Source organism: Zootoca vivipara, chromosome 15, assembly GCF_965207765.1.
Source record: "Zootoca vivipara chromosome 15, rZooViv2.hap1.1, whole genome shotgun sequence".
NCBI lineage: Eukaryota > Metazoa > Chordata > Lepidosauria > Squamata > Lacertidae > Zootoca > Zootoca vivipara.
Window position 1 is genome coordinate 37570610 of NC_142598.1, and position 12722 is coordinate 37583331.

The window sequence follows — 12722 nt, forward strand, 5'->3', positions numbered from 1 at the left end:
AGCTGTAGTCTGGCAGGTGATACTAGCTGCTGCTTCTTCTTTGGCAATCACTCATAGCCAAGTAAGATTGTCTTCCATAAACATGGTATGGGTTTTGGGAAGATGCCTGTGCGTGAATTTGTTTTATGTGTGTAGATCAGTGCACAGTGACCAACACACATTCTTTGCAGTAAGGCTCTGTTCCAATGTCATGAGTAGTCACGACGAATAGTAGATTCTTATCGGCTGCACCCTTCACAGCCATTGTAACATACTGCTTATTAACATCCGCCTCTTCTGCCATTGAGGACTTCTTGGATCATTCTTTGTCTAGCTCCTTCCCTTTGACCTTACCGCCTTGGGTGACCCTGCTGGGAGTACGAGATTCCTGACAGCTTTGCTCACAAAGGTCGTAGGAACGTGCAAACCCACTCACCATGACAAGGTGATGCTCCTGTATACCTGAAGGAGCGTCTCCACCCCCATTGTTCAGCCCGGACACTGAGATCCAGCGCCGAGGGCGGTTCCCTCACTGCGGTTCCCTCACTGCGAGAAGCAAAGCTACAGGGAACCAGGCAGAGGGCCTTCTTGGTAGTGGCGCCCGCCCTGTGGAACGCCCTCCCATCAGAGGTCAGAGAGATAAACAACTACCTGACATTTAGAAAATACCTAAAGGCAGCCCTGTTTGGGGAAGTTTTTAATCTGTGATATTTTAATGTATTTTAATGTGTGTTGGAAGCCGCCCAGAGTGGCAGGGGGGACCAGGCCAGATGGATGGGGTATAAATAATAAATTATTATTATTATTATTATTATTATTATTTATTATTATCCAGCGAGTGAGGATGATACTAGCAACAGGTTCTCAATCATACCTCAAAGCTGACTTAGGGGATGCAAGGCTGGCCATGTGGCACACACACACAGGTCTATTATTCAGTAGCTCACTGCCATTCCTTATGCCACATTGTCCGTTGCCTGAGGTGACCACCTCACTCTAACGGTAGGGCTGGCACTAGGACTAACCTTACACCAGACTAGAAGAGTTAGGAGGTACCCCCAAAGACTTGAAGCTTCATATAGAAGAAGAAGAATAAGAATAAGAATAAGAAGAAGAAGAAGAAGAAGAAGAAGAAGAAGAAGAAGAAGAAGAAGAAGAAGAAGAATTTGGATTTGATATCCCGCTTTATCACTACCCGAAGGAGTCTCAAAGTGGCTAACAATCTCCTTTCCCTTCCTCTCCCACAACAAACACTTTGTAAGGTGAGTGAGGCTGAGAGACTTCAGAGAAGTGTGACTAGCCAAAGGTCACCCAGCAGCTGCATGTGGAGGAGCGGAGACACGAACCCGGTTCCCCAGATTACGAGTCTACCGCTCTTAACCACTACACCACAGGCTCTCATTGTATGCTCAGCCCCTGCACTAGATCACCACCCCATTCTAAAAAGCTGGGTTTTGGTTTTGTGAATGCAGGGCTTTTTATTCTTAAAAAAATCCTGCTACTGAAAGAGGCTTGGTGGGGTCCCTGGTCCAGCTCAAGAAGATATTGACATTGTCCTTAGAAATGTAAGACTTGGAGACCCACCCACCCCCCAAAATCATCCCAATTCACCTCCTTGCTCAGCCACCATACAGAACCAAGGCACACCCCTCACATAGAATAATGGGGGGGGGGGAGTAGAGTTGTCTTCAGACCACCAAGTCCGGATAGGAGTTCACATGTTTTACCCAGATGCCTTTGACCACTGCATGACTCCTGAGGAAGCCGATATAATTCTTAAAGGTTAAGCACCACAAACAAATTCACCTCATGATGAGAAAAATGTCAGGGAAAAGAATTAATTAAATCTGAAAAGATGTCTGTGTGTAGCCAAAGACTTACCTTGCAGTTAAATCAAGATCTTACAGGCTCTAAAATGTCAAATTCATTTTTTAAAGCTGAGGAAGGAAGGAATGCAAGAGAAGAAATGGAAGGGCAGAACGTTCTGTGTGCAAGGTTGATAATAACAAAAACTTGAATGCTCTCTATTTCATCATTTCTTCCCCCTCCCCCTCCCCCCTGGAAATAAACATTTGGCATTGAAAGCAAGGTTTAGGGATGCTGTGCATCTTTGCAAACCATAAATGTTTGATATGAGATATAAAAACTGCTGGATGCGAAAGGCATTCCCGTTTCTGATTCATGTGGTTCAGAAATATTCTGTTGCACTTAAGACAGAAGTGCAAAACATATTGCAATCGGTAATATGGCAGAACTCACCATGAACACCTCTTAGAATGGAAATGGTGCCCACCTGAGAGGTGTCGGAGCTGAGTTCCCCCAAGTTCCTACTGAAAAAAAGCCCTATTATTCTAGAAAAATAGGTCTGTCCAGGGCTTTTTTTCAGCTGGAACTTACCAGAGCTCAGTCCTGGCCCCTCTCAGGTGGGCACCATTTGCCATTCTAAGAGAACAAGGGAGGTGTTCGTGGTGAGTTCCGACACCTCTTTTTCTACAAAAACAACACTGTGTATTTTCTGTCCCATATATAGTCTCACAAATATATATTCCGAACCAATTTTCTGTGTCTTTTCTGTCTATTTTCTGTCCTATATACAGTGGTACCTCGGTCTACGAACTTAATCCATTCCAGAAGTCCGTTCTTAAACCAAAGCCGTTCTTAAACCGAGGCGTGCATTCCCTAATGAGGCCTCCCGCCACCGGTGCCCTTCCGCCGTTCGGCTTCTGTTCTTAGACCAAGGAAAATGTCGCTAACACTACTTCCGGTTTTGCGGAGTCCGTATACTGAATGGTTCGTAAACAGGGCTGTTCTTCAACCGAGGTACCACTGTTATATGGTGGGACATAAACGTCAAGATCAATATAAATAAATAGAGAACTCTGGCCGCACACGCAAAAAAAGAACTTGAGGTCTCTTAAGCACTTAAATAGAGCCCTTAAATATTTCATAAGCCATGTCCCCCGTGTGTATACAAATATGACTCATTCTTTCTCTAATTGCCAATATGTCACTGCTAAATATACATATGCAGTTGACAGACAGCCCCACCATTTGCTGGTCGTGAGAGAGAGGAAGGTTGGCTCTTTGTGGGGGGTGGCGGTGGTGGGGGAGGGAGGGAGGGAAGGGCAGTAGTCAAGGGGGGAGGGCAGGGCAGCTGTCACAATGGTATTGGTGCTCAGGCAGGGACAAATTCCATTATCTCAGTCTTATCCCCTAATCCCACCATTCTATGGAGAAGGGTTGTTACAGGGCCCCAGCTGCTGTGCCCTGCTAGTTACCATCAGCTGCTCACCACAGTGGACCCTCGAGGGAACGCCAAGGCTGCAGCTTTCGTCTACAGGCTACAGATGTTGAATCAGTCCTGCTCTTTCCTTGTCCTGCAGGGATACACACACACACACACACAAAACCCACAAAACTTCAGCAAGACGTTCAACTATTGCATATATTCTTTGCCGTAAGGGAGTCATCTGTGGGCACATGCAAACATTCAAAGTGTGCTGACCTTTAAAGCCCTAAACGGCCTCGGCCCTGTATACCGGAAGGAGCATCTCCACCCCCATCGTCCAGCCCAGATACTGAGGTCCTCCTCTGAGGGCCTTCTGGCGGTTCCCTCCCCGCGAGAAGTGAGGTTACAGGGAACCAGGCAGAGGGCCTCCTTGGTGGTGGTGCCTGCCCTGTGGAACGCCCTCCCATCATGTCAAGGAAATAAACAACTATCTATGACTTTTAGAAGACATCTGAAGGGGGCTCTGTTTAGGGAAGTTTTGAAAGTATGGTGTTTTGCCATGTTTTTACTATTTAGTTGGGAGCAGCCAAAGTGGCTGGGGAAACCCAGCCAGATGAGCTGGGTATAAATATTATTATTATTATTATTATTATTATATTAATATTCTTTGCTTTTTTTCTCAGCCCCAGTGGACATTTGTCTGATGAAAATAGGGACGTCCTAAGGAAAAAGCTGGGCCTTCTGGGATCAAATCAGAAGCTGGGGCAGCTTCTGTAAATCTGGGACTGTTCCTGGGAAATGGGGGGGGGCGCTTGGGGGGTCTGTGATCAGTTCAATATGCTCTCTTCTCTGGCTTTGAGATTGAGGGGTTGCAAAGCATCACAGCTGCCAGATGGCTCACTCCTTTCCTGGTTTCTTTCTGTTCTTCTTCTTTTTTTAAATGAATCCCTTTAAGCTCTTAAGATCCCACCATTGAAAAGTGCAATTTCTCCCTAATTGCCACTATCACTGGTAAATATACATCCGTATCCCCAGGTGCTGAAGGTGAAGGAAATCTGGAGGGCCGCCCACCCACCCCCCTTTCAATCTGTGCTCATCAGAGATCTGCATAGATTACCCTGTGACCACCAGCCTAAGAGCAGTGATTGCGTTTGCCTTCCCTATTACTTGAATTAGGGTCGGCCCACGTTCTTTGGGGCCATTCACACATGGGGCAGGGTAAAGGGCATTCAAGGCACACAGCTGCAGTGGATACTTGATGCTATAGATCTGGATCATTTGTTTCAGGGCCACAATTTGTTATGAAACTTCTTTGTCAGAATAACAGAAATAAATAAAGCAACTTGCCAGAGGTTGGACAGTGGGGGAAATGAAAACACAGATCTATAGGTGTAGCAGAAGAAGCATTCTGAGCTAGCTGGATGGTGCTTGGCATTCTGCTGGGCATGGCTAGATCCTTAAAAGACGCTCTCTAGGTTCAGGGCTGTGGACCAAATTTGCATACAATCTGCATATGCTAATTGGCATGTACATATAACACATATTTAGGTCAACTTCAGCATGAGGAAAAACCAAATTTGGGCCTTTGGCAAATCAAGATGGCAGTTGACCCAAACTTCCTGGAAAAGGTTTTCAAACAAATTATTATTCTTATTTTTTAAAAAGGATGAACGCAAGAAAAAATGATGTCAGTAGCAAAACATCTGGGGCTCAGCAGAAAAGTTCCTGTATTTGCACTGACTGGGAGTCTGTAGGTCGGACATTGCAGACATGGATGGCCCTGTGGTCTCTTGGGCTTGTCGATTGTAAGGTTGGTAGTTCGAATCCACATGACAGGGTGAGATCCTGTTGCTCTGTCCCAGCTCCTGCCAACCTAGCAGTTCGAAAGCACGCCAGTGCAAGTAGATAAATAGGTACCTCTGCAGTGGGAAGGTAAACAGCATTTCTGTGTGCTCAGGCTTCCGTCACGGTGTCCCGTTGCACCAGAAGCGGTTTAGTACTGCTGGCCATATGATCTGGAAAGCTGTCTGTGGACAAACGCTAGCTCCCTTGGCCTGAAATTAAGATGAGTGCCGCAAAGTCCACCTTTGACTGGACTTAAACATCTAGGGGTCCTTTAAAGGTAAAGGGACCCCTGACCATGAGGTCCAGTCGTGACCGGCTCTGGGGTTGCGCGCTCATCTCGCATTATTGGCCGAGGGAGCCGGCGTACAGCTTCCAGATTATGTGGCCAGCATGACAAAGCCGCTTCTGGCAAACCAGAGCAGCACATGGAAACGCCGTTTACCTTCCCGCTGTAGCGGTACCTATTTATCTACTTGCACTTTGAGTCATGCTTTCGAACTGCTAGGTTGGCAGAAGCTGGGACCAAGCAACAGGAGCTCACCCCGTCACAGGGATTCGAACCGCCAACCTTCTGATCAGCAAGCCCTAGGCTCAGTGGTTTAACCACAGCGCCACCTGGGTCCCTTAGGGGTCCTTTACCTTTACATTAAAAAAAGGACATGGCAAAACAGGAATGTGTCTCTGACACTTCAAAACCGCTTAGAAAAGTGAACATGGAACCAAGGAGTCTTGCTACAGAGTGGACAGGAGGTTAAAACATTCCACCTTTATTTCCCCTCAGAGCCTCCTGGCATTGAGAGACAATGAATTTGGATTACATTTCCATACTGATTTGGGGTGTTTTTTTAAAAAAGAACAATGTGATGAAATTAGCTATTTCCAAGCAACAACAAAACGTTTCAGTGGGACTTTTATATGATACACAAGAGAGATCGTACATATCAACTGCCACAATTTACATTTGCATCTGTGTGTGAAAGCAAGAGGCAGGCTGCTAACAGTTTCAATGCCTTTCTTTACAAATTCCCAGAAAATATATATATATATGGATTTAAATAGCCTCAAAGTTATTTTACATGAAAAAAATAAATGCTAAGGGGGTTTTAAGCAAAATTTTAAAAATTCCTTCAGTAGCACCTTAAAGACCAACTAAGTTTTTATTTTGGTATGAGCTTTCATGTGCATGCACACTTCATCAGATACACTGAAACAGAAGCCACCAGACCCTTATGTATATTCAGAGGGTGGGGGGTGGGGGTGATGGGAATGGGTGATGGGCTGATAGGAGTGGTAAACCTGTTGATGACTGTTAACGACTGTTAATGGCTGTAATTGGTCTTATGGGGGGAAAGCAAGGGCTGAGGTGCTAAGGAAAGCTTGATCATGTATAATGAGATAAGAATCCTATGTCTTTGTTCATCCCAGGTGCCTCCATGGTTTTAAGCTTGCTAATGAGTTGCAATTCAGCAACTTCTCTTTCCAGTCTGTTTCTGAAATTTTTCTGTAATAAAACAGGGGTTTTAAGCAGTTCACTTGAAAATGGATTCAAGTTCATATTTGCAATTTAGCTATTACAAGCTTTTTCAGCTTTTCTTTCCTCCATATAACACTTAAACCTCATCCAAACAATGCCTGGCTTACTTGCACCCACTAAAAATCTCCATCATAATATTCTCAGTGACAGCTAACATATGTCTGCCCACCCAGAAGGAAAGGGCTTTCTCAGGGCTGAGATCTATGCCTTTGTGATGTCAGCAACCAGCCGACCAATGCCCCTTGTGGTTGGTCTCTTCCAACTCTATGATTCAATCTTTTCCCGGTACCTTTTTCCTCATTTGCATGCCTGAAAATCCCAAGCTCAGCATACTGCAAACATCATTACCATTTGCTGGAACCTCACTAGTAAACCCCAGCCACTATGGGCGGCTTCCAACAAAATATTTAAAAATACAATAAAACATCAGTCATTAAAAACTTCTCTAAACAGGGCTGCCTTCAGATATCTTCTAAAAGTCAGATACTTGTTGATTTCCTTGGCATCTGATGGGAGGGTGTTCCACAGGGTGGGCACGACTACCAAGGAGGTCCTCTGCCTGGTTCCCTGTAACCTCACTTCCCACAGGGAGGGGACAGCCAGAAGGCCCTCGGAGCTGGACCTCAGTGTCCGGGCTGAATGATGGGGGTGGAGATGCTCCTTCAGGTATTCTGGGCTGAGACCATTTAGGGCTTTAAACACTCTGAATCATGCTTGGAAACTTCTTCTTCTTCTTCTTCTTTCTTCTTCTTCTTCTTCTTTGGCAATCACTCGTTGTCTTCCATAAACATGGTTTTAACAATGGGTCCATAAGTGACTGTGGAGGCCAATTCTGGATCCACATGTCCTTCCACAGTGGGGACATTGGTTTCCGGGTGGAAGGTGATCACGGTGTGGATTTGCCAAGCATGCCTTCCTCTTAGCACATTTCTCCCTTGCATCCTGAATTTGCGTGTCTTCAAAGCCCATGACACCTTTGGTAAAGGCTGTTCTCCAACTGGACTGCTCGCAGGCCAGTGTTTCCTAACTCTTGGTGTTTATACTACATTTTTTAATTTTGCCTTGAGACAGTCTTTAAACCTCATTTGTTGACCACCAGCTTTACACTTTCCATTTTTAAGTTCGGAAGAGAGTTGTTGCTTTGGAAGACGATAATCAGGCCTCCGCACAACATGACCAGCCCAACGAAGTTGATGTTGAAGAATCATTGCTTCAACATTGGTCATCTTTGCTTCTTCCAGTACACTGATATTAGTTCACCTGTTTTCCCAATTGATGTGTAAAAAAATTTGGAGACACCATTGATGGAATCTTTTGAGGAGTTGGAGATGGTGCTTATAAGTGGTCCATGTTTCACAAGCATACAGTAAGGTTGGTAGTACAATAGCTTTGTAAACAAGCATTTTGTTTCCCTGCGAATGTCCCGGTCCTCAAACACTCTGCACTTCACACACACACATTCGGAGTTGAGCAATAGGAGGGTTTAATTTGATCTCAGATCTATCGTGATGTAGGCACACATATTGCCTCTACCTTGTCCATACTACATCATCCCTGATGGGCCGAGATTGGGGACTGACAAAGTCATTTCAAAAGGCAAGATGTTCCCAAAACAGCTGCATTTTGAAGAAACATTGGCTGTGAACAGGCACAGATGTGACCTCAAATAGTGGACGATGTGAACATGTACACAGAATCTCTCTTTTGTTTTTTCCTCCCCCGGGTTCTTTCATATTGGAATCTTCCAAAAAAATCAGCATACAATTATCTGGGAAATCTGTCCAAGCTAGGAATCACAACAAACAGCATTAATTTGCTCAGAAGCCGTTCTTTTAATAGCCTGTCCTAAATTAACACCATTCCCCACAAAGCAAGAAAAATTGCAGCTACTCTGAAATTTATCACTGAACTAATAGATGCAATGAAATTAACCGGAAATGTGATGGTTACTGTGAAACTACCTATCTAGGGTATATACTGTGAAATTGCCTTTAATCACACAATGCTAAACTGTTACTGGGACAGGAAAAGGCCAGCAGAAATTATCATAGCTGCCAAGTTATCCCCCTTTTAAAGGGATTTTCCCTTATGCTGAATAGGCTTCCTCGCGAGAAAAGGGAAAACGTGGCAGCTATGGAAATTATTCATGTCATAGGATTTTGCATGCACAAAAGCCCTTAATTTTGCATGTAGAATAGACTCCTAATCTCAGGGTTGTGGGTTCAAACCCCACATTGGGCAAAAAAATGCCTCCCTTGCAAGAGGTTGAACTAGATGACCCTCGTGGTTCCTTTCAACTCTATGATTCTATCATTTATCTCAAGAAGAGAAGCTTTAAAAAAAATTAAAACAATAATAGTAAGAATAAAAAGTCTTTGCCACATAACTGATAACTGATCTTAACTTTTTTATTACACCAACCATTATTAACCACTATAAAAAAAAATAGGAGGAAAGTCATTTTCTTTTTTCCCTTTTGGGCAAGATTGGCCTTTGCTGCTGTGGCAACTGCAGATTCCTGTATTGGAGAAATTCAAAAGCAAGGAACATTTTGACATTTAAGTGTTATTGCACGAGGTCGGCTGAAAGGATGGACAGACGGCTTTTCGACATACGCAAGCGTTTGCCTTTTGAAGTTCCCATTGATTATATTAAATATTTATAAGATTTAAAACAAACACTCTAATATGCGGAGCAGAGATTAGACAGGGAAGATTCTGCTCCCATTTCCTTGCATCCAGCTTTCATTTATTTAAAACAAACGAAAAGGCTTTCGACATGGTAAAAAAAGGGGGGGAGAAAGAACACTCATTTTCTCCCTCATTAAGATTTTTTTAAAGTGATAAATTCCTTAGGGATTTGCTTATTTCCTCTCAAAGATCAGATGTCCCTGCTGGTGGATTGACCGAACTCGCTGTTTTAACTCTGGGCCACGCTTGCTTGCAGCCAGAAAAAAATGTATGTAACTCCTATAAACCTGCAGCAGTTCAATTGTTTCATTTTTAGTTTACATATCTTGGCTATTAGTCATAACACAGAAGAACATATAATAAGGGGGGGACACAACACCAAAATTTTTGCTATTTTTAATAACTGATTATTATTATTATTATTATTATTATTATTATTATTATTATTAGAGTGGATGGGGGGGGGACTGATTCCATTTCTGCTGTTTCACTGTAAAATATTCACTCCTCAACCAAAGAAGCAACCATGAGTTCATTTGGGACATCTTTTTGCCCAGGATTTCCCTGACCCTTAAGATTTAATCTCTCTTCCCCCACCCCACCCCACCCTTTTGCTACTTGGTCAAATCTTCTCTATTTTGTTCACTTTTATAGCTTAAGCATTTTGTGAATCTTTGTACTTTTGTCCATTTGCTGTATTTATTTCCCCCAGTTTGAACTGTAAAATGGTGACTTTCTTGAGTCAAGATGAGAGTACCCCTAAACAATTATTTTAGGGGGGGGGGAAGCACTAATTATGAATATCCGAAAAAGGCTTCCATTCTTCCACGAAACAGTCATTGCTAAGTGTTATGTACTGAGCTTGGATCCTAGAACAATAGGCAGGTAAGATCCTAGAAGGCAGCAATGTGATTGGTCTCCAGGATCTGCCCAATCCAGCTCCAGGAGGAAGTGAATCAGCAGCCTGGTTGGCCTGCAGGAGCAGCCCAATCAGGAGGGGAGTGGAATCAGCCAACCACACAGGACCCATTGTGTAAATAATGTATATATAGCCAGAGGCTTTGGGGGAAAGCTCACTGTTTACCATGAGCTGAATTAAAAAGCATGAAATCAACACTCAAATCTGAGTGTATTTCACCAAGTGCTCTTATTTTAGCTGTTAGCTTTGCTGATTCAGAGCAGTCGGTCACTTATCCATTCCTCTTTTGTGGGAAGGAAAGCATTAGCCCTTCTAAGGGGGCTGGGTCATCTGCGTTCGAGGGCCAAGTCTCAGCTCATCTAAGTGATGGCGAGACCAGGTCATGTAAATGGTGGAGCCACTTGGCCATTTGGAAACAAGCTTGCCACCTAAAGCACCACCCACCCACCCACATTCCTTTGCAGAATGCCAACCTTTTGTGGTGAATGTACAGGTATTCCACCACAGACAAACCAACCTCAAAAGTGTTTCCCAAAAGCAGACCGAAACATAAAATAAATTGGACACCCTGGATCAGCGTTAGGAGTCGAAGCTCACTGAAGTTCCGCGGACCTCTTCCCATCTGTTGAGGGAAATGCAGTTGTGTCAGACCTATCTGTGAGCTGATTGATAGCATCAGGCTTCTGTAACCGGCGACGGTAGAAAATTTGCCGTGAAGAAACCTATTTCCTACCCATTTTAATAGACCCAGATAAGCCTCCTGCTGCTAGGAAAGGGACTCTCTCCTCTCCTTCCTGAAGTATATAGGGCCATAGCAGTAGGAGTTGGCCCTGAAACTAACTGCTAGGATGGAGAACTTCACAATCAGGAAAGCCACAGCAGAAATCAGCTGGCTGTGACTCCCTCTCCTTGCCGTTCGGGTGGAGTTTTGATAAGCAGCAACGAGATTCTGATTGACAGCTAAGAACGGAAGAACTGTGCATTTCCTGTCTAGCGTTCTTCGGCATGGAAGACGGAGCTCAGCTTCCTCCTGAGTGTATATTTGTGATTAATTGTTAGCAAAAGCAGAGCAGGACTGTAGTTTCTGACATGAAGGCATTTTTCATGACAACCCCTATAGCCTAAGGCTGGGTGGTGCTGCTGGGAGATTTTGGTTTGCTCCGTAATTTGGAGCAAACCTTTCTGGTCCACACCCAGAACTGGATCAGAAAATAGACATGCAGATTAGATCATAGAATTGTAGGCTTTGGAGGTATCCCAAGGGTCATCTACTCCAACCCCCTGCAATGCAGGAATCTCAGCTAAAGCATCCATGACAGATGGCCATCCAACCTAAAAACCCTAAAAACCTCCAAGGAAGGAGAGTCCGCCACCTCCTGAGGGAGACCATTCCACTGTCAAACAGATCTTACTGTCGGAAAGCAGGAGAAAACAAGCTTGTTCCATCTTCCACATGACAGCCCTTCACATATTTGAAGATGGCTATCCTATCTCACGTCTATGGACCTTTCTGAGAATGACTGACTCGACTTTTTTTCTGATGAGTTGAGCGGTCCTCTGCCCTAGCTGGGTTTGTGAGATTATCTGCGTAAATAAGATTAACACATTAGCAGTGCTTAGTTTGGGAGGATTATAAGATCTTGTGCCCAAATCTGCAGGAAGATCAGGCAAATATAAATTCAATCTGTGCCGTATCTATAGTTTCAAACAATATCAAAGTACAAAAGATCAGTTTCGTTGGCGCGTTTTTAACAGTTCACACCCTGCAAAATCCTGGACAGCAGATTTGCTAATGTTCCCTTTGCGAATTGGTGCTGTCCTTGCAAGCATTTAGAGCTGGAAACAGTCTCTGGTGTGTTTTTCTATTGTAGATTTTATCAAAGATTTAGAGAACCCATAATATATACCCTTATGAGGCAGTTTCCTGGTTGATCCTTAGAGACCATTTTCAGTATCTTCCTTGAGGGTCTAATAATTCCATTACTGAGCAGGTGGCATTATATGTGAATGTTGCATTATCTCTTAGAACTGCTAGGACTTTTGTTCCTAACTTGTCACCTTTGTTCTTCTGAGGCTGTGATTTGTATTTGTTTTTTGTAGTTTCTTTGATAGCCAGTTGACCATAGTAAACATTTGATTGACTGATCTTATGAAGAAGTCCAGTGTCTCCCTGTCTCTTTTTCCCATCTTAAAAATTATGTCTAGCTTTCTAGAGCAGCTATAAAGTATGGTGCTTCCTACGTTTGCGTAAGTGTTTTGTAAAAAGTTTCAGAAAGTGACATTATGATGTGGAACTACTCCCTGGGTTCAGAGGGGGAAAGATGGTTCTCTCCCCACCCCCATGTACCTGTGGGGAGAAGCCATTTTGTTTTCCCCTAATTTGTCCCTAGCAAGGGAGATGGTTTTCCTCATTAAGATGTACTGTAGAAGGGTTTCAATGCAAAAACAAAAACCAGCAATAGAAAGGCCACAATACTGTTAAGAGTTGGGGTGTTAAGCTCTGTGTCTAATCCCTGTATCCAGTAA